Here is a 22,291-nt window from a genome sequence, read left to right as displayed (position 1 = left end):
GCTGGATTTTAGAAAATTCACCGTTGGATCTGTGAACTGCAATGATTTATGAAAGTATTCGAATACTTGCAGGAACTTCTAACGAATTTATTGCGTGTGTTGTGTAAAACATTTTGAAATTTTCGTGGCATTATAACGAGACGCGATTGTCGCGACTAAATCGGTTAGATTTGAAACGAAATTGAAAATGTGTGTAGAAATTACGAGATAGTTATTGGAAATGTACATTTTCCAGGGATCAATAAATTATTCTAACGGTTGGTTATTTGATTGCATTATTAAGTCATAATATTTATTGAGACTATATTTAACATTAATTATATGTTTATAATCATATCCATACCGTATATTAATTTGTTAATAATAAGTGTATGTCTGAGACATTTTTGCAACGTTTCGCAACATCTGTACAAAGGATGATGATAACTTGAAAAATAAACTTCAAATATTTTTGTCGACATTTCTTAAATTTCGCATTAGAAATAATCTTGTCAATTTTGTTAATTTGATGTCTAGAGACAAATATCCCTCACATAATTTCAGACACTTTGTGTCTACTTAAAATCAACTAATTAAATAATTGGTCAGTACAGGGCCGACAATTTTTCGTTTTTAACAAATCTCAACAAAAATCACAACATCTCTAATCTTGGGAATTATCAATTGCCCTCCTTTTATTAACTTCCATTTATATTGCAAGCTTATTTTTTAAATTTGCATTTTGACCTATTCCAGTCCAAGATATAACAGAAAACCTTAGAGCGGTCGATGTTGTCCGATTGATTTTCTTTACCAATACCATCACGATAGTCCCATCTCATTTCAGTAAGAATAAAATTAAAAAAATTTTGTATTACACACGCAACGTATTCATAAACATTTTCTATGATAGTTGTAATATTTCGGCGAGCCACTGTGAATCGCGGGATTATCTACGGATATACGAGCTGGGTGGTGCAGCGTTGAACGAACGCAAACTCAAACGTCGTCTCGACCGTTTACGAACGTCTCGGAGATCCAAACTATCGAGATCGGTAGTGAGAAAATTGTTGGGCAGCCTGTGATGTGGCACTTAATGTCCGCCATGGTGAACGATCGTCTGTCGCGTCGGAGTAAATATGCAAATGCGCGATAAGACAGAGGCGCTACGCGTAGATACGCTGCGAGGTTCAGCTATTACGTCAGCGGGTCGGATCAGAGACTCTTGGCGAATTAATGTCGGTCGGTTCGAACTGTTACCAGCCAGAGAAACATGGCCAGTTAATGGACCCATCGGAGAGATCTAATTGCTCGGATAAAGGTTATCTTCGAGCAGGCTGAACGAGATATCGAGCATAAAATCAACACCACGATACAGCCGATGCACGCGAAATTGAAACGTTCCGCGCGGATGCCGCACAATCGAACGAATCGACTCTCGCGATGATTTCGCGGTCGAGACCTAGATTTCGTAGCATTTCCATTTATCCTTATGTGTACGTATGCATGTTGGTTGTGTATGCATTTTGACTATGTGTGTTGCTTTATTTCCAACCTTTCCCTCTTTTATCTCTTCCGGATGGTTTAATTGCATATAAATCGAGATTCTCGATAAAAGCGATGTTTCAGGCCGAATCTGCCAGGTAAATTGACTTTGTTTCTATCGGTTCGAACGCAGGAGGAAGCCCAGAGGAATAAAGCTTAAATGATATCGTTTTAGGTAAACGGTAGAGTAGGTATCTCTCGCTTTATTTCTAGGAATTCGAAGCTAATCGTGCCGTCTTGTTTCCGTGTGGAAGGCGGCTAGTACGAACCAAGGGAACAACAATTGGCTTGGGAATAGTTTCGTGCAGCAGTGTCGTTGAATATGCGTATTAAATTTATTTAGAGAAACCGGGACGGAGAACGTAGGGCCACGAAACATCCGGTCGAACGAGGAGAGAAGCGTTCACGGCTGATTTTCTCGCGGTACGCGCCAGCTAATTTAATTTGGAACGGAATTAGATTCGGTAATACACTTTTAAACCTGTTCCTCGTGTCTGCGCTCAGAAATTTATTTGCTGTCCCTGCAACCTTTTATCCGCTGTTCATATCCTGCGCGTTGAAATCGAGCAAAAAAACGGGATAAAATACCGGGAACACGATTTTGTTACAGTTAGCGGAAGCAACATGGCGAAGTTGTAAATTCGAGGGTTAAATGGACGCACTTATCGTTGCCACCGTTACCCGGAATTGTACCCATTGTATAGGAGTCTTTTGAATTTAAAATTACGAAAGTCTTTCATTAAGACGCGTACTTTTGTGGAAGGTAGAGAGAAACAGTTACGAAACAGTAACGGTAATATGCAAAAATGTGTAGAGTATACGTAACGTACAACAATACACAAAATATACAAACTAAAATATTCACTATAATACATAGAGGATGAAGCAAATCTTCGTGTAGATTCCATTTCTTTAATCGTATTCACAAAAATCTGAATTTCCAAACTTTCATGAATGTTCACATATACATAAACAATTCACAGTTTGTGATACTTTTGTCATTGAAAATCTCCAGACCGATTTTACATCACCGTCTCTCTTCTCTTTCGAATCTACAATCAGCAAAACGCAACCCTTTCGAACTGCACGAGCCTCTGTGATGAACGTCTTTGTATTTTTCGACCGACTTTCTTTTTCTCTCCACTTCGTAACGCATTTGTGCTCTCTTCGTATCACCGTATGCCAGAATTCGCGGGTGCAGAAAGAACAGAGGGTAGATAGAAGCCAAGGAGAGAGGCAGCACGATCAGCGGAAGAGAAATGCAGATTGAAAATCTGTGGCCACCCTACGCGAGGGTGCATCGGCAAGAAAATTGGGGTTGTGCGAGAATAATACGAATCGCGAGAGGGATGCTACCGTACAACGTGCTCTATCCCACCACCCGCATGGGGGAATTATTTTTTTTCCACCCTACCTCGTCGAAATATGTTGATTATATTTGGTGGAGCTCGCAGCGATTACGTTTCAATTCTCGCCAGCTACGCAGAAATATCCAGACTTATTTGCTTCTTTTTGATAGGATTTTACATACAGAACTACGAATAAATTAAAAAACTACAATGATTTTTCAATACATTCGTGGACACCTCGTTGAATTGTGGTTTTGTGTAGAAACACACATATGTGTGTGACGAAACTGGACAACGTTTCGAAGTTTGTCACGTTATTTTATATCAGTCAATTGCTATATTGTGTTGTCGTAAAAAAAGAAGAAAAAAGAAAAAGACGAAAAGGAAACGACCATAGCCGTCGTCTATCCTGCTTTGCCCAGTACTCCAGGCCTTAACGATACCTTCGTGATACTTCAAATTTATTATTTATTTGCTGGCACACTGAAGAGGAAACAGTAGTTCATTAAGCGAGATCGTATCGTAATTCGATAATATATAACTAGAATGGCTGCAAGCGTTTTATCTTCGAAGCGCTTGAAGCATAAGACGGCTACAATTCCGTTATTTTACGAAAATTTATAGAAAATCATCTTTCAGTATTAAAAACTATAAATATTAGGTCGTCCAAAAAGTTTCTTTCGTTTTATAAGGAAGTAATGGATGCACAACATTTTCCGTTTTATATTATTTTATCGAATTACGTATGATGCATTTTCTTCTATCAAGATAAAGATCACAGCGTTTGACAGATTAGGTTTCTTATTTGTATAAACATGCGTCGTTGTAAAAGGCGTGTCTGTAAAAAGAAGACACTTTTCGGACAACCAATATACATTATAGTATACGTAAAAAATAATAAGCTATATTAGTGTTAAGTTTTTTAATAGATGACTCGAATTGCAGTGTATACGTGTAATTTAATTTCATGAGAAGGGAATAGTAAGTGTTGCCTTCGATAATTAACTCGTCATTAATTCGTACACTTCAATGAAATTCACGTATTATCACGTAGGGAGAAAAATATTCGGCTCATTTTCCGCGGTCGCTTTGAAAATTAAACTAACCAGGCCATTGGCGAATATTTTCTACCAAACTCAACAAATGCGTGTCTGGTTGTATTCTTGGAAGGTGGTGTGTACCGCAATTTCCGATCACGCAGCAAACTCGCTGCAAGCTCTTGTTCGCTATGCATCGCGCGCATCATCTCCATCATTTGTCGCAACATTTGCGTGTCCCCAGTTACTTTAACAATGTTCAATTGATTCTTCCAAAGGTGCTGTATTGTTGCCACCTGTACCAGTTGCGAGAGATTTCGTAAAATGCGGATCTGCTTGCAACAAACGAGCGATCGATTCGACCTTGCTGCCCGTCACCACGAGATCGCGTTCGCGCAATAGCTCTTTCAATTACTACATCGTAAATTGCTGCGTGTTTCCCTCTTGCCCGGATGCCATTCTAACGAAACGATGCACTCTCGGCTCCAAGACTAAATATTCCACGAAGATTCGATACAAAACTTGCGCAATAAATGTGTCGCGGATCGTGTACACAAAATGTTGACACGATATTCGTCAACGTAAGAAGAAAACGTTTGTCAAAGCTGTTGAAAGCACGTAAGCAGCACTTGTGTGCTGTAAAATGTAAAATGTAAATCATGTGCTGCACCAAAATGCTCGATAATCTCACTTTTCAGAATTGTGAAGAGAGATTACTTAAAACATCGTTGAACTGCATCATCTGCATCTGAATCATCAATGCGAGTCCAGCTAAAAAATTGCCAATCTGTGCCTGGGCTTTCAGGCCATTAACGATAAGACGTACGTGTGCAACGTTGTATCGTTTACACATGTATTGTTAGTACAATTCGATCAAAAAATATCCTGACACTTATGAACGATGCGTAATTGCGTTATTACTGAGACGCGTCACGATACTCGTGTAAAACGTTTTATATTCTAGCGCGGTGTGTGCATAAATGTCGACGGTGACTGATAATTGTCGCGCTTTTAATTTCGCAGTTTCCCAGCCGACGAGCAGCCGGGTGCTTATTAAGTACTCACCTGACGGTTTCAGTTATTCCTCGTGGCGTTTTCAGAGCGTTTTTAGCAAACCTGAATTTTGGCTCTCTATCTGCGTTTCTAGAGGCAATTATCTTTGACATTCTCCATTACCGTTTCTACGCGTTGCTGTAATTAGAGGCTAACTCTGGGATACGTTAATGACGGCCAAACAGTCTGGAATAGGATGTTCTCTTTTCGAGAATTCGCGAAATTTTTTCGACGAAGATGTTCTAGTTTTTAGACTATATGTATATCAGAAGTATTAAGAGTCTTCAGCTGACTTGTTATTATTTGAAAACTGTCTATTTGTTTAGCGAATTAATTGCACAGTTTCATTTATAATAAAAAAGATCACGAGAAAGAAATGGTAATTTTTTATTGGACAGGAGATGTTCATCTTTCTCGGAACGTGAAGGGGTTACATCAGCCTGTGTCACGGGTTAATTAATGCGCATGCTTCGTGTCAGTCTATGCAGTTACAAGCTGGTCATCGAACAAATTAACAGAGAAAACCAGTTGGCTCATTAATGCATTAGTAGAAATTATTTTCATCGAAATCCGTATTAATCGTTCGCAAGTTCTTTACTTTCAACAGAGCATAAGTGTTTTTCTGTGTTCTGTTTAAAATACCAAATTCTTATTATACTATATTAATTATTTTTAGTGTAACGTATAATTAATAGAGATATCAGAAAGAAGGAACTCTGACATTCCTAATCTTAATGATATACATACTCGATTAATTTTCTATCTGAGTAAAAGTCGACAGCAAGTTTATCAGACACATCTACATATTTTTAACAATTGCAAAAACAACATGTCTAAAAAAAGTCAAAGGTCGAAATGACAGGTGTCTGCAATTCGTGCTCCTAAAACACAACATTTTCGCAAAAATTGTTCCGAAGATTCTAAGACACCGTGTACAAGATGTAACCTCTGGTTTCGGTATTTTCACACCGAGCATTCCTCCGTTTCACTGTTACCTACTCATCGACATTTTCTATGTTGACGTAATATGCACGGCTCACGTAGGATAATCATGTCATCCGTCGGATTCGCTTGCACAATTGCAGCACAAGTGGGTAACAACGCACGGACTGTTGGATTACGAACGTAAGGTCACCTCGAATCCGCGCGCGTTAGGTGTCTAGCAACGTGACACAACGAGTCATCTCCCTCATTCACATTAATTCTCTTCCTCCCTATATCAATTTTAAATTCGCTCGAATGATGCATCATGCTTCATTCAGCCACCCTTCATCCAAGATTTCCACGTATTCTAAATTGCTCAATCAACTCTGCTTGCAGTCCTTGAATTTTTACATTGTACACCACCGTCCGTAAGTATTAGAAAATTGTCAAAATCTTGAAGAACTATTACTTTATTTGAAACAGTAAGCTATATATAGAATCCATACATTCAACGTTATAATAATAATCTCGTCAACCTCCTTTTACCATAATAATCTCAAATTCAATCTTTCCTTGCGTACGTCTCTTTCACGTATTTGGATTATTATTTTAATCAACTTTGACATTCGTATTATTATTTTGTGCCAGTCGCTGCTAAATCTTGTCAAAATAGACGTAAAAGAACATGGTGTTATACTATGATTTCTTATGAGATTCGTATTTCAGTTATTCCCATTATTCTGAGCATCATCCAAAGCCATGACACGATTATTTCAGTTCACGGTTCAGTTTACGCTTATGTATATTTTGGTCTGATTTATATGACGAGAGACAATGGTCTCAACGACGATGGTCTGTTTAATTTTAATGAGAACAGGCTTAAGATTCACGGAGCAAATCCTGCGGTGTTTGGGCCTCGTCTCGAAGGATAAATCCGCTCGGATAATTCGCGACTTCGTCGTGTCGTAGCGTTCTCCATAAACCTTCCGATAGACTAATTCGCGAAACGGAACTAGGCGTCGACCGATTCGCAAATAGGGAATCGAATAATCCTATTTACTCTCTCGCCGTAAACGTAGCTCGAGGAAACGGTTCGATTGATCCCACCATCAGCTTCTACCGTCGAAATAATCGGGATAATCAATCAGGCAAGTTGGAACGTTCTCTGCACCATGGCCTCTCCTCTCTGCCTCCCTGCAGCTTGATCGGGAGAACTACGCTTACGAAAAACGAGCGTGGTCCCGTAATTTCGAGTTAACTAGCACTTTGTCCAACTCTGCGGCCGGGGAACTCGTTTGAGTCGACTCGTTTCACCGGAGGATCCCACGGATGCTGAATTTACTCGCGCGAAATCAATAGCGTTTCAACGGCTCCAACTTTGCTTCCACGTTGGTCCACCACCGATAACCTTGCGGTGTATTTAGATTACGCGATGAAATCAATCTTGCTGGCCTCTGCGTCATTTTTGATTGAGTTTTTTGTTGTTGTTAAAAAAAGCTTCTTGACCTTACTGCGTTAGATGGTTCTTTCTTGATACGATCGTGTTTTCCTGTTTTTCAAAAGTTGCTCGAGGCTAGCCAACGTTCTTTGGCCAATCGTCATTCAATCGCGTTCTTTTGTCGTAGAAAAATCTTTTAACCTTGCCACGTTACTTTTATACACGAGGTCTATTGAAATAGTTTTGACAGCCATTCGTGTTCATTTTTATGTCTTATTTATATTTCTAACTCCAAGCCTTAATTACATTGTATCCTAAATCTTGCTTGGTTTCGTGATATTAATATCGCAGCACCAGTTACGATGCTATGACTACGCGATCAAGTTTTCACGACGACAGAAATCACAATGTCTAGTACATACGAAATGAGGATCTGAAATTCTTATACTTTAATCAAACCTAACTGAAATATTGAGTCCGGCGGCGGTGTACTTTATGTCTCCCATAAATATTCAATAAATGAAACCTTCAATGTACTCTTTAATTTTCGTTATTTCATATTCAGTTATTTAATTATCATTTATTTCTTTCTTCTATCGACTACATTCTCCATCTTCAAGAATTTTTCCAACGAATTGAACTTCCTCGTTTAAGCAAAATTAGATACAGGAGGAGATTCAAACTATTCCAAATTAGGACTTAGAAATCTTCCTCTCATGTGTACTCACAAATCTTTCCTAACCATAAGCCACAGTCCATTTACATAAATTACGTTGGACTCTACATTAAAATGCAATATACATCTCTGAATGCGTTCAGGTCAGTAGATGTCGATTCTAAGGATTTACTACACAACCTCGCTGTATTTTACTTCGCTGTACAATGCAGAAACTGTGAAAGAAGTGACTGGCGACTCAGTGGATCTGCCGCACCGTGTCACTGTCTTGTCTCCGGTGGAAAAATATCGTTCAGCCGTGAGACGCGCGGAGGATAGGTAAACCTGAAAGACATGGACGAGATGGAAAAGGTTGGAAAGGATAGTCGTAGGAGAAGAGCGACGACGTTTCACGACGAAGAGAAAGAGACTCGGTCGGTTAATTAATTAGCACGGGGTTAATGACTCGCTCGGGACACGTAGGAGGTGGATCGTAGACCAGACACGGGGCAAAAATTGGCGTGCATGAGGTCGTTGCATTAACCTATTTGCTCGCCGCGGTTACTACGAAACAAGCGTTCCATGGAACGTGCTCTCACAGTTCGAGAAATCAAGAAACAGACCGTCAATGTGCAAGACGTTCGTGAAAGGAAAAGGCAGTTAACGCGATCACTAGCACGCGAGCTTTATATATTTTACCTTTTGCATTTTATATATTTCATGTTTTGCGTTTTGTATATTTTGCTCCCAGGACACTGCTATGGATATTAAAATATACTACACCATAGTATAGCATTTAACTTTTGCAGGATATCGTATTGTATTTGCACAATTTTTGTCGATGTTATCTAAGTCATTGTTGAAAATATTTTGGGTCATGAAATTTATCTAATTTTACCTAATCGTTGTAGAAGATTTAATAAAACATGAGTCATCGACGATCTCCGTGGCAGTCAACGTGTTAGGTTTCCAGCAGCTCTCCTTCAATCATCGTTGACTGTATCTATTGCAATCATGTATCGTGCTCGAACACTCGTGTAACGACGTTCGATCGTTTCCACGTGAACACTCATTGCGGTTTCTTTGACTAATTTCCTTCGTTACTGATTGTGATTGCCGAACGCTCGAACGAACTGCTTATTTCTTTTCTTTTATACTATTCTATGTAGATAAATGTAGAAGATGCATTAATATAGTTATGTATTTAAAATAATGACAACGACTTGCTAATGCATCGTTTCCTGTTACTAATGGAGTGTGAAACCTCAAGCAGTAGTTCTACCAAGTGGAAAGAAGATACAGAAAATCTTGCGGCATTTCTCACTCGGAATAAACTGTGTACATCAACTTGAGTACATGAAATAAATGCAAAGAGAGAGAGAGAGAGAGAGAGAGAGAGAGAGAGAGAGAGAGAGAGAGAGAGAGAGAGAGAGAGAGAGAGAGAGAGAGAGAGAGAGAGAGAGAGAGAGAGAGAGAGAGAGAGAGAGAGAGCGAGAGCGAGAGAGAGATGTAAAGAACTGATTCGTCTTAACAGCGTATTACATTATACCACGGAATGTTAGTCGCGAGAAATTTCTCAAAATTTGTCTTGTTCGTACTGTGGCAACCTGTACAATAGGTAGCTACGAGTACTTAGCATGGATATGCGAAGGACACGAAGTTCGTGAAAGAGATACACGGAAATCGGTATTTGAGTCGAGGTTACGTGGGCAACTCGTCGCAAGAGGAAATATTGGCCGCGGAAGTCTCTTTGAAATTCGTCTTCTACGCTTATCTACTTGCTGGCATCTATTTAACATAGATATGCGAAGTACGCAAAGTTCATACAAAGTGTTGAGATTCTTTCCAACAACTTAAATAACCAGTTCGCTGTCTATATTATACTGGTACGTGGTGTTTGGGGAAGTTTATGAGAGCTTTAGAGATAGCTAACTATATCGTTGAAGCGAATAAAAAGTGACAAATATTGGGTTCAAAGGATATTTGTTTTTAAATTATAAAGATTTTCTTTCGTTCAATTTTATCATCTTTTTATAGCAAAGCTGCAGTTACTCTACTTCGTGGTAATAATTAGATTGTACATGTGTATTGAAGTTTGTATTTTTATGAACGCAATTCAAGTAATAGGACCTAAATAAATGTTTGTCCTGTTCCATGAATATGGCAAAAACAACTTCTCTTTGGCGCTTTTTATATGCTTTTATCATATATCTTGTACATTCTGTACGTTCTTGTACATAAACGTACACAATTTATTAATAATTTTATATTAAAATACTCAATATATATTCAGCGTACAACCTAGTGATTTTTAACGTGTTACAAACATTCAATCCTTCCTCTGCGAATCTTTTTGTACGTGCATATATATCCTTTGATATCGAGCAAATCGTTGATCACAAAACTGTACATATACAATCTTATAGTTAACTATTATACTAAATTATATTAAAGCACTTCGATATTCGTATTCATAATAACAGAAACTTCCTCGATCCAGGTATACACCGAAAATATTTTCACTGTCGGAAATGTGGCAGTGAAAAGATTAGATTAGATAGAACCTCTTCTAGCCTGAAACCTATATAAGCACGATACTATTATCGTACGAAAATATTCTTGAAACCCTCTTTTTCCGTGGCAGCTAGTTAGCATCCACGCTACACGCGTCCTTTCAATAAACTCGAGGAGCAGCAGTGTACGCGAAAACATATGTTGCCCAGAGGCTTCGCAGGGGTCTGTCGAAGATTCGAGTGGCGAAACGGGGTAGCTGAAACTTCCTGCCGCGACTGTTGCCAACATTACGATAGAGCGATGGAAAGAGACATAGCGAGGGGTTAGTCGAAACGAACGAATGATAGGCGAGGGGTGGAAAAAAAAGTCTCGGGTAGAATCGGGAAAACGCAACAGGGCGGAAGTACATCGAACAGATAGCATTGTGCCATGGTGGAGTGGAGACCTCCCTTTGTTGGAGTACTATTTTCTTGTTTGGTGGGGTGGTAGCTTCGCGTACATACATTCCTTGACAAAAGTATCGGTGTATAGTTTAGAGCGTGCCTTTGTGTTTTCCTAGCCTCTCGAGCCTTGTCTGTAATGGAATCAACGATGAACCAAGCATCGTTCGCGTTGATCAACTTAGAAGGGAGACGGGATCGAGTTATATATTTTGTAGGATTGCCAATAATCGCGTGGTCAATATTGACGGTGCGTGTCATGATCAAAGACTCGCGATCCTACATAAGAGAACACGTGATCTTTCTCCTCGAGTTTAATTCAAACCATCGGAAAAATGTTTGTACTCTGCTTACGAGGAAGGGATGGGTAAGGTTTTCCATTGGGGTCTGACTCGAGCTTAGGCGATGACTATGTATTATTAGGTTTTAGATTTCTTTGATATCGTGATCGTTGAAGGGGATTCTGAAGATTTTCTAAATATTTTTGACGCAGACAATGGCTACGAAATATTTCATTTCTTCGTCGATTTTTGTTATTAAATTTTTGGTTATAACGTAAGTACTGTCGTAATTGAAAGGAATTTCGAGGATTTGCTCGATACCCTTTTTATTGATTTTGCTCAATAGCTTTCGTTTCACTTTGGTTTTACAATTTTACCAAGTCTGGCGAAACTGAAGTATTTATAGCGGAGCAAGAAATCATACGTGATAGTTTACTGAAATTAAGTCAAATATAATTAAAATGTAATCGGATCACAAATGACCGAAGGAATGCAAAATTAACGGTCTTTACTTATCGGATCACAGATATTCAAATGAACTGTATTTGCTCCGACCATTAAACAAATTTATCGACGACGCATTAGTCCAGACACAATCGCGATTAAGCAATCTAACGCGTGGTATAATTCCCCTTAATCACCATCCTCCGATATTTCCTCCTGTACAACCTTCACCCTTTCGATTGTGTTCGAAGTTGCCACGATATTCTCACAAGACCCGATCAAATTGTTATGTTCAACGCTGATTTCACTTTTACGCGAGAGAGTACGGTCTTTGCATATCGCCCACACGTTATGACACGTACGAATGCACACGTACGGGTGTATTAGTAACACGGGTGCAGCCGAGTGTATTAGTGCGTGTCTGGTTGCATCTGCAGCGGGAAGGCGTATAAACTATACCGCGATGATTTTCCTCGTATACATGCTTTGTACAGAGCGTTTCAATAATCATGGTACAATCGTTGATGTAGTAATTCTATGTGAAAAAACAAACAGGAAATATAAAATAACATTTTCTATGTGGCGTTTCGTTTTTGAGAAAATCATGTGAAATGAAAGTTTATCAAGTATACTTGAATTTGACTGATTCTGAACCAAACAGGAGAGAATAATCAATAAAAATAAGTGGAAAATGAATTATTTTATAATCTTCACTTATTTTTTCATATGGAATTATCTCGTCAATAATTAGAAGACCTCGGCGCAAAATTCGGGCAAGCTCATTTAGAAAAATTGTATCTGTTGACGTTTTATATATTTTTATATATCGTCGATTGATTGGTGCTTAATTCAGACAAGTCCAATGCGATTGTAACAATTTTTCGACTTATCCAACGTGATCTTTGGGAATGAGAATCGACTATGTCTAGGACCTATTCGGCTGTTGTTCCAAAATACAGCGTTAATGATGGCGATAATGTAGCTCTAATCTGTCAGCCAACGTGTTTCGAGTGTTTCGTAAACCTATTTTGCTCGTCGCGTGTCTTTCTTCTTTTCGACTCGACATCGTCTTCTGACGAACAAGAATCGTATACCCTTCGGGAAGTATATATATGTGCCAACAAGAGATGACCAGCCGGATATCAATGGTTTATCCACGAAACTGTTTGGTTAACGTGAAAGAAGATCAAGTAAAAATAAAGATGTGAAGAAACAAAATATTTCGTTTAAAATTCCCAGCATTCGGGTACAACAACCAAGCAAGTTGAAATTTAGAAAAAGTTTTTTTTTAAAGAAATTTAGAAAAAGAAATTTCCTAGATAAATGTTTCTAGAAGTGTACAAAATATTACAAAAATGTAACAAATATCATTTTTTATATAAGTTGTCACGCTAATGCCTTTATGAGTCCGAAATATTAGCGTGACTGGTCGAACAAGTCGCGCTTAAAATTCACTTTTATTCGATTTCCCACAACTTTGAAAATCTAGACTTGCCCGGTTTCTGCCCTTCGATTGTACCATGATTATTGGAACACCCTGTATATATGTATGTATGTGTTTCCGTGCGTGGCGCATTCTCTATTCTCGCTAGCTACGGGAGAGATCGCACAGATGCACGTGCTGCCGCAGCTACACGCGTGTTCTCCGCGTCTCTTGTACCGAGATAGATTGATAGATAGTTTAATGCACCCTGGGAATCCGGTCCCCTCTCAAGATCAACTGCGTCGGCACGTAGTAGTGGTAGCGAAGCGTACGGCAGTACAGCAATGAGTATAATGCGTCAGGATATCGGTGCGTAGATAACGCCCTGCAGAGATAACCCTATAATCGAAAACGGGATACTACCCTTTTAAGCCTCCTTTCCAATTTGACACTTTGTAATGGTAACATAGAAATGGATTGAAAGTTAATTGGAAAGTCACGAGTACACGTGTAGAAGTACTTATGTAAGAACTTTTTTAGATCGGATATACCTATATATATTCAGATTGGTTCCAATTTTAGCAGCTCGTGGCTCAAACAGCATTCTGTAATGCATTTTATTTCGGTTGGTTCATCGTAGTCTGTAACGACCTATTTGCAGAAGTTATTTAACATTGATGTGTTCTTTATCTTTTCATAGTTACTGAATAACATACACATACAAACACACACACATACACATTGGTATTTTAAATTGGACTACTATTAGGTTGTCCGAAAAGTTTCTTTCATTTCATAAGGTGATAATAAATGAACAACAATTTCTGTTTTATATAATTTTATTGAATTAGGTGTGATCTATTTCGTTCTATTTCTATTATTATGTTCGTGCATAATTCGATAAACTAATATAAAACAAAAAACATTATGCCTCTATTATTTCCTTATGAAACGAAAGAAACTTTTTGGACAACCTACTAGATTATACGTAGTGCTATCTATTGAGTTGGCAACTAAGTGATTACGGATTTTCTCAATACCACCTAATTGTCAATACCGTTTAGTTGCCAACACAATATATATCTATATCAAACCTATTAATCTTATTTTCGGTTGGATAGTTTAAGGATGAAGAACTATAGATCGACAGTATAGTAACCGTATACGTAATGAAAATTTCGTCACGATCCTGCACGATTCACACGAGTGTGTACTACACACGGTACTGTTAGGTATTGCATCGTAGCGCGTTATTATACCAGGGAGGAATTACAGACGACAGCGTGGAACATCTGGTCGAACTTGGTTTTCATAATTTATTCTTTCGAGGATCGACAGTAATAGCGATCGGTGGCGTTTTCAGTTGGTATTAATGGCAGCTACGATTAGATAACACCGGGGCTAGATAACGATGCAATCGAACGTAGGATGACAGAAACACACAGCCGTCCTCTTCGGAGAAAGTGTGTATAATTATTAGGCTCGTTAGCGCGGAAAGCGAGCAAGTTCCTTGGCAAATACACGACGGTTAACGTTGTTCTCGTATTTTCTAATTTAAAGTTTATTAGCTTCTAACGTGGTCGATGAGTATCTATCACGTGGAGTCGTCAGTCGTCGTTACTTTTATTACCATTCGCGGATTAATGGCATTCGTATACCGCCATCCTTAGTTCAATCGATAAATCGGAGTACAATACAAGCGTAAAAGTTACATTTTCAGATGTTCGCTATAGATGGATCTTATAATTCTCCTGCATTCTTAACATTATTGAACAATATTACGTTAATTCAGGTGAACGTTTATACGCGTCTAATTAAGTTTTATTTTATCGTTTTATACATTTTCAATAAATAATATAACACTATTGCTTTTCTACTCAAGTTACTCTTTAGTCAGAAAGCGGTTAACTTGTTTCAAATGCAGCAGAAATTATTTCACAAAAACTGATCATTATAATATAAATCCAATATGAGATGACGAGTTGGATGATGATCGATAAATGAAGGGAGTAATAGCACAAATCTATGATAAATACTATTATACCATACGGCACATATATATAATCGCAGCCATGGGACAAAATCGTTAAAAGAAGAAATTCTGTTTCGTCAATCTGAGTATCATATTTAAACTTGCGAATTCTATACTTGTGACTTTACGCTTTGCATTCATCTAATAGATACAATTTTTATCGCACAACTTGTTTCATAAATTAGAAAGCATAAATAAATGCAGATGCTTAAGTATACAGCTCCGTGCGGTTTTCCCATACTTGTCCACACCGTGAAACGCGTTATCTTCCTGCAGAGCGTATTTCGCTCGTTCTCGTTTCGATTTATTAACGAAACGAGATCTGCTTCTGGAGGGATAGCCACCCGGTAGCCTGGATTCCAGCGACTGGCGATACAGCGCGATACGCCGACGTGGATAACGGTACCAAAAAGATAACGTCTGCGTTGGAAAATAGGATAACAGGACGGGGAGACGTAACGAGAAAGTGTAGAGCGCAATTATAGTGGTCGGTCGCGAACCAGAAACGCCAGGTTTCGTGACGGTACCGGTGCTAACCTATCTGCCTAATGATCGAGCTTTCGGAAGCACGAATGAAAAGAACGCGAAACAGTTGTATAATACCGTGTTTTTATGTACGTAAGAGTACATAAGAGAATTTTCAACTGCGCGATCTTCTGGCTCTTTCATTCGTTAGTTATTCAGTTATTTATATCGCATTTAGCAACGGTTCGACTTGATGGACACGTCCCGATCGCATCGTCTGATAAACACATGCTGCGATCGGCGTCGTTAAATTCACAGAAGTACATTTATGGGTCGATGAAATGGCAGAGACTACGTCAATTATAATGGAAAGTTCTCTAATATTCGTGCACAATTGACGGTTGAGTAACGTTAGGTTTCGTTTGCACATCGATCTCTTTCTTCTATATGTGACTTTATTATATTTGTTTTTTGACTCCCCTTGAGTTGCATCGCATGATTCTTTTAAAAAATTCGTCTCTTAATAATAAGAAACAGATGAACTATATATTAGGTCGTCCGAAAAGTTTCTTTCGTGTTATAAGGAAATAATGGATGCATAATATTTTTCGTTTTACATTATCTTATCGAATTACGTATGATCCATTTTGTCCTATCAAACTAAAGATCACAACATTCGACAGATTAAGTTTCATGTTTGTATAAAGATGCGTTGTTATAAATGACGTGTTTGTAAAAGAAAGACACTTTCCGGACAATCTAATACAATATATAATAGTATGTAATGTAATATAAAAAGTAGCAATGTAAAACATTTGTGTTTCAATATCACGCCTTGACTTCAATATCCCTCAAAGATGAGAAGGAAGAATCATGAATCCTCATCCAGAAGTCTAATGACAGCAATTTTAAGGCTTTTCAAATAAAAAATGAAGAGCCACGAACAGCAGATTCCACATTTGTTAAGTCCTTTTCAGAGAAGAACGTTGAATCGATGTTTAAAGATCAGATTGCAACAGCTTTAACACCATTTAAAATAAGAAAGAGGGATTACGGATCGATATTCCAAAATCCAATTACAACAACGCAAACTGCTATTGGAAAATCCTCTATCCCAAAAAATCTCGGCATTCGATCTTCAATCTACCTTCAGAGCCGAAGACTCTCGCAGAAGGATGAAAAAACGAGCAGGAGGAAGCTTCACAAACATTGGCAGCTGCAAGACGTTAACCATCTTCCGGAAAAGCAACGAAGTGTATAGGTGTTCTCGTCGGAACGAGACGTAATAACGATTCTTCCTTCTCTTTGTGCCTTCTATTCTCCTATTTCTCGAAGCATCGACTAACCCTGCAACAACCGACACTTCTCGACTTCTTCGGTGTCTCCATTAGCCTCGCGAGAGAACGAGGCAGACAGCGTGCGTTCGCGGGTCGTTCCACGGAACAGCAAAAGACACACCGAGACACGAGCCATTGTGGTCGAAGGTTTACGAGGAAGGTTCGCGAAAGGAAGAGCGGCAGGTATCCGCTGGGAAATGTCGCGAATCCGCGGCACCGGATAAATAGGGTTTAAAAATTCTTGAGAGGGGGAGGGACATGCTCGGATTGAGATTCGTTGTTCGCGGGATCACTCCCTTCGGATCAACCCGGTGATAATCTGAGGGAAAGCGCGGATGCCTCTTGCCATTGCATTGGTTTTCGATTATCGAGCTTTCGTCGTGGGAACTCGAGATGCGTTCAGAGAGACTCGCGTTGCATGTACTGTCGAGAATATGTGTAGTCGTTTCGATGGGTGACGGGTTTCGGTTTTTATAATGGCTAGGGTTTGAAAAGGATTTGTCGAGTTTATTGCCGCTTCGACGTACGAGAAAAAGAAATAAGAATGTTTTGTTCGAAAGGTTTGTAGCGAAATTCGAAGAAAATTTCATGATGTTGGTGTCAATATATTTCATAGAGACCAAAACTGTTCAGACACGGTAGAAACATTTATGCTATGTTTTATACAATTAGTATTTTATTCATATTAGAATCGTTGATAATTTGTCGAAAAGGAATACACAATACAAGGAGGATCTATAGAATCTATGAAATTTCTATGAAACGTGAATTGGTCATTTTCACCATTGGCAGTGCCAAATAATATACTTGTGCATCACTTTCTCAGATAATCTAATATTATTAGCAATTTGTGACATTCTTCTTGCAAAACTTTACGGACAAGCATGGGAAATAAAAACATTGGGAAGCATTGAATTTGTGCCAGAAATGTTACATTTCCCAGCGACAGATATTCCAATTATATCGTCTAGCGTTTCAACTTCTCAATCATTTCACGCGTGAAGCTACGATAAAATTATAGTTGTCAGTTTCGATTCTTAATTTCACACCCCGTAAAATTCACCGCGCTCCCCATGGCCCGTTGCCATTCGACGATAGGTCGGTCACGAAGGAAAATGACGACCGGTCGCTTTGTATTGTCATTTAAATGGCGTTTATAAATTTTTCAATTAGTCATTGCTATGTAAATTGAAGATGTACCCGTGCGTCGGCCCGCCCGAAAGATTCGCACGAATTCAACCGTATAATAAGGAACCGGGTAATTCAATACATAGCAATTTGCTTTGCTCATCGTCCCTTTTGTTCGCGCTCGCATTTGCACGCTGACAATAAAGCGAATTAATCTTCCCTTCGATCTGCGGAGAGTGCCGCGGCATTGCAATCACGAACTTCGTTGACCGTCCGCTATCGGAATGACACTCAGCCAGCCAAACAATTATACCTCCTAGTATGTACACTGATAAATGCAACCCTGATAACTTGGAATTCGCCGCGTTGACTCCCTCTTGTTCGATCTGCACGATGACAATGAAAGATACTGAAATGATGAGAGTCCTGTGCAACCCTTATCAAAAATATTGCTTTAAACGTCTCTTCGTATTTGGTGGAAGCTTTTATTTCTTTAGCAAGTTATTTCGTTCAATTATTCCTCTTTTGTCTCTTTTCAACGATTTCAGTGATTAAATTCCTCATTTGACGATGAGGCAGTCGATAAACGGTCGTTGTTGTAGTTGACTAATTAAATAAATAAAAATTGTCTCGCATAAGTCAGTACTGGGTTGAGTAGCACGTTCGGTCACTTTTCATTTTGTAAGTATACACTTTTAGTATGTGCATTTCGAAGAATATTGAATACAGGAATATTTATAAAGAAAGAATATTTATACAAAAAAGAAAAATACACGTACCTATCTAAGCTGTTTTGATAAAAGATATACATTCACAGAGAAATGAGATAAATAAGTTGCTACTTGATTTTATATGTATTAAGTTGTCTGAAAAGCGTTTCTTTTGCAAACATGTTTTTTACAACAATGCACCTTCATACAAACGTGAAACCAAGTCTGTGAAATGTTGCGGTGTTTATCTCAACACAAACAAAATAATATAAAACGAAATACGTTGTGCGTTTATTATTTCCTGATAAAACGAAAGAAACTTTTCGGACAACCTAATATTAGAGTAGAAATACTTGATTTGAAGATAAACGCGAATGAACATATTGGTAGAACATATAGCTGATAGAAAGAATTATGACAGTATCGAGATTATGGGATATATTTGGTTGTGCGTGTGCCCTTGATAAATAAAGTATGACTATCGTTAGATCGATCTTTGTTTCTATGACGTTTCTGTTGCTATTAAAGCTTCGATATAAGTAGACGAATTTAGATACAATAAAAATGTACTAATGTTCCATTCGATAAATTCGTCGATTCAACTGAAATTACGCTCATGAATTCCTTTGAAAGTAATTCTTACTTTTATCGGAAAAATGTTCGAACGGTTGATTAAACGAACGATTGGATGCGTTTGGTAATTAAACCTCGTAAATGATGGTACAACATGCGTAGAATATTGGCAAATTGCCATTCGTGTTACCACATCGCAGAAGAAGGAAATGAAGAGGCAACGAAGAATAAAGTCTTTCGATTCGGTTGGCTGAGATTAATCAATCGAGCGATAAATGTAAAACAATTGCATCTCGTAAGTGGCATATTCTGCTGGCACAGCAAGCCAGCCAATACAGTAGAAATTATCCCCCGTTTCCTGTGGCAACGGCTTTGGAATAATACCAGCTGCGCTCAACGACCCAACGATCATTAATTAAATTCCTGGAAATGGTTATTCCGTCGTCGAAAAATAATTTTCGTCTACAAAGATGGCCAAACTAATTTTTCATCTGTACAGCGTGGCTCAATGCGATGCGACAGATATTCAAAATATCTGTGCTTACCGAAAACTGTATCTGTAGAAATGAAATTAATTCGACGTCTTTAATCAATCACAAAAGAAACAATTACAAATATATTTTCGATCTGAACGTTCCCCCAGCGTTTGGACATTTTCAGGTACCAATTTCAGTGTTAATAAAATGCCACCAGTTAGAATAAATAATGCAACTAATGTTTCTTTCTCTAACTAGGAATAAAAAAGAATACTGTCAAATCTATGAAAATAATTTGTTTTACTTTGAACGAAATATCAGGCAAGTGGTAATTTTAACTTTTCCGGTCAGGAACATCTCGAGCAACCGAGCAAATTTGGAAGCAAGGATCTCGAATAGAAACTTAAAAATAATTTTAATTCGTTATGACTGATCGTAAAGCAACGTCGATTAAACGAACAATTTCTTTCCTATAGAAGATGGAATTCATTTCTACATCCAATAACAGCATCTTTTTCGAGGAAAATTCGCTTCGCGCATTTCCGCATATAATTCATAAGCGCGGTATATATGTAGCATCGCAGGTTAAATATTTAACGCGTCGGGAAGGTTAATTTGCGTGAAAACGGAGCACGGATAGGGTCGGCAGATGAATCAAAATTAAATAAAAAGTAACTCCCATCGGGGGTGTGGCGTCGGCGGTGGTCTGTGTCCTGTCGGCGGAACGAGCCGACTAATGCAATAGAAATTATTCCTCGTTTTCAGTTACAGTCGAGCGGAGGAACATAGCGCGTCGCGCTCGATAAACGAATGGTATTACGTTCTCGCCGTTTCATCGTGCTTCGTGCTTGTCAATTTTGCGACTGTATTAGCAGCGATGCGCTCGAATAACCAACCCCCGTGCATTCCAAACCCGTGTTTTATTCCACGTACAAGCTGTTTCAGAAGAGGTTTGGAACGTTCACGATTCGTACACGATTGTTCATCTATCTATTTATTTATTTTTCATTTATAACAAATTGCAGCTTCCAATTGGACGTGATAAAATATTCCGAAATGAAACTGAGCATTATTTTATTATCGTTGTATAACAGGATGCGAGAGTTTAATTTATGGCTCGCTTTTTATTACATTTTGTATAACGTGTTTTTTATTTAGTGCAGATCAACTTTCATCAGCGGATCATGTTTAGTTTTTTCTTTTCTTTTATTAAATTGCAATGTTTCATTATTGATTCGTGTAATATGAAATTGTAGAGCACAGCGATTCGCGAATAACGCGTATGGATAGTTTGTATAACATACTTAGCCAATCTGCGATATTGAATTCTATTTGCGGATTCCGAATGTTTATACGGATTTATATTTTTATAAAATTTTATTTACAACTAAAATTCAATTATGTTATATTTTAAATGAAATTTGCATGAGCAAATAAATATGCATAACCTAAATAGAGATTTGTTGCGTCTATTAAAAACACAATGTATATTTTCCTTTCGACATTTTACATATTTTGTACATTTTTATTGAAACTTTCAAATATGAATTTTTTACCTTTTAATATTGCATTTGTAGAAACGTTGAGAACCGTTGGTACATATAAAATATATGATCGATGTTACGATTACCGTCTATTTCCCAAAAGTGTATTTCGAATAAATCTACGTTTGCCATTTCCAATTCATCGGTTTTTTGGACGAACCTGTATCCAGATTCCAACGTATTTCGCTGTCGTTTCGAGCGAACAGACACACTCTGTCGATAACATTTTCCATCGGCAGCTCGCGGTAATGTCCGACAAATCGATATTCGGAGCCTAGGCTCCAGGGCTGGCCCGAAGGCACGACAAGCGGCAAGCAGCTGCCCGAGGGGTGCATGTGGTGTAGCCAGGGTGAAAAGGGACGGTGTACCATTGCACAGGGTGCGTCCCACCCTGCCTGTTTTCCACGTCGTTGTTTTAGCAATGACGATACTCCGATTCCATTCGATGTCGTTTCAACTTGAGGAAACAAAATCTGCGTGCATTTGTCCTGTAGCGGCACATCAGCTAGAGGACAATTCAAATCATGTTGTTGTTTTGCCTCGGAGTAGCAATATCGTTAGGATACACATAATGTAATAATAAATAAACTCTGGGCAAAACAATGTCGCCGCTACGTGCAACCGAAGACGAATTTGAATTTTCCGGTACTCCCTCAACTAGTATAAATAAACGGACGCGATCGTAAGGATTTCAGTTATCTATCAGGTAACAGTCAGTCGGTGCGAGTCAGTATCTATCAATTACCAACAAGTTATCAGTGTGTATTTTAGCGATTATACACTGTCTTAGCGAATTTGTTAGTACGAGCGTCTTAACGACATTATCTGTATTTATTTATTATTTTAGAATATACTTGACGGTTTTCAACAACGAGCAATCTCGTCTTATAAAGGCCATTAGCAACCATATTCTCTACATAAGTCTCCACAATCCTAACTGATCG

General features: G+C 38.4%; 2 protein-coding genes across 7 annotated transcripts in view; one reads left to right on the top strand and one right to left on the bottom strand.

The window, feature by feature from the left end:
• The window catches only part of Abl (tyrosine-protein kinase Abl), a 223,155-nt gene extending 209,418 nt beyond the window's left edge, over nucleotides 1-13,737 (bottom strand). The window contains exon 1 of the mRNA XM_072004848.1: nucleotides 13,734-13,737. The gene's annotated coding sequence lies outside the window, so the exon portion shown is untranslated. The remainder of the gene's footprint in view (nucleotides 1-13,733) is intronic.
• The window catches only part of Plexa (plexin A), a 427,193-nt gene that overhangs the window by 149,787 nt on the left and 255,115 nt on the right, over nucleotides 1-22,291 (top strand). The gene's annotated exons all lie outside the window — the stretch shown is intronic.

The sequence above is a fragment of the Bombus fervidus genome, chromosome 6 (genome assembly GCF_041682495.2).
Source record: "Bombus fervidus isolate BK054 chromosome 6, iyBomFerv1, whole genome shotgun sequence".
In the NCBI taxonomy this organism is placed as follows: domain Eukaryota; kingdom Metazoa; phylum Arthropoda; class Insecta; order Hymenoptera; family Apidae; genus Bombus; species Bombus fervidus.
This window is presented reverse-complemented; position numbering and strand designations above follow the sequence as displayed.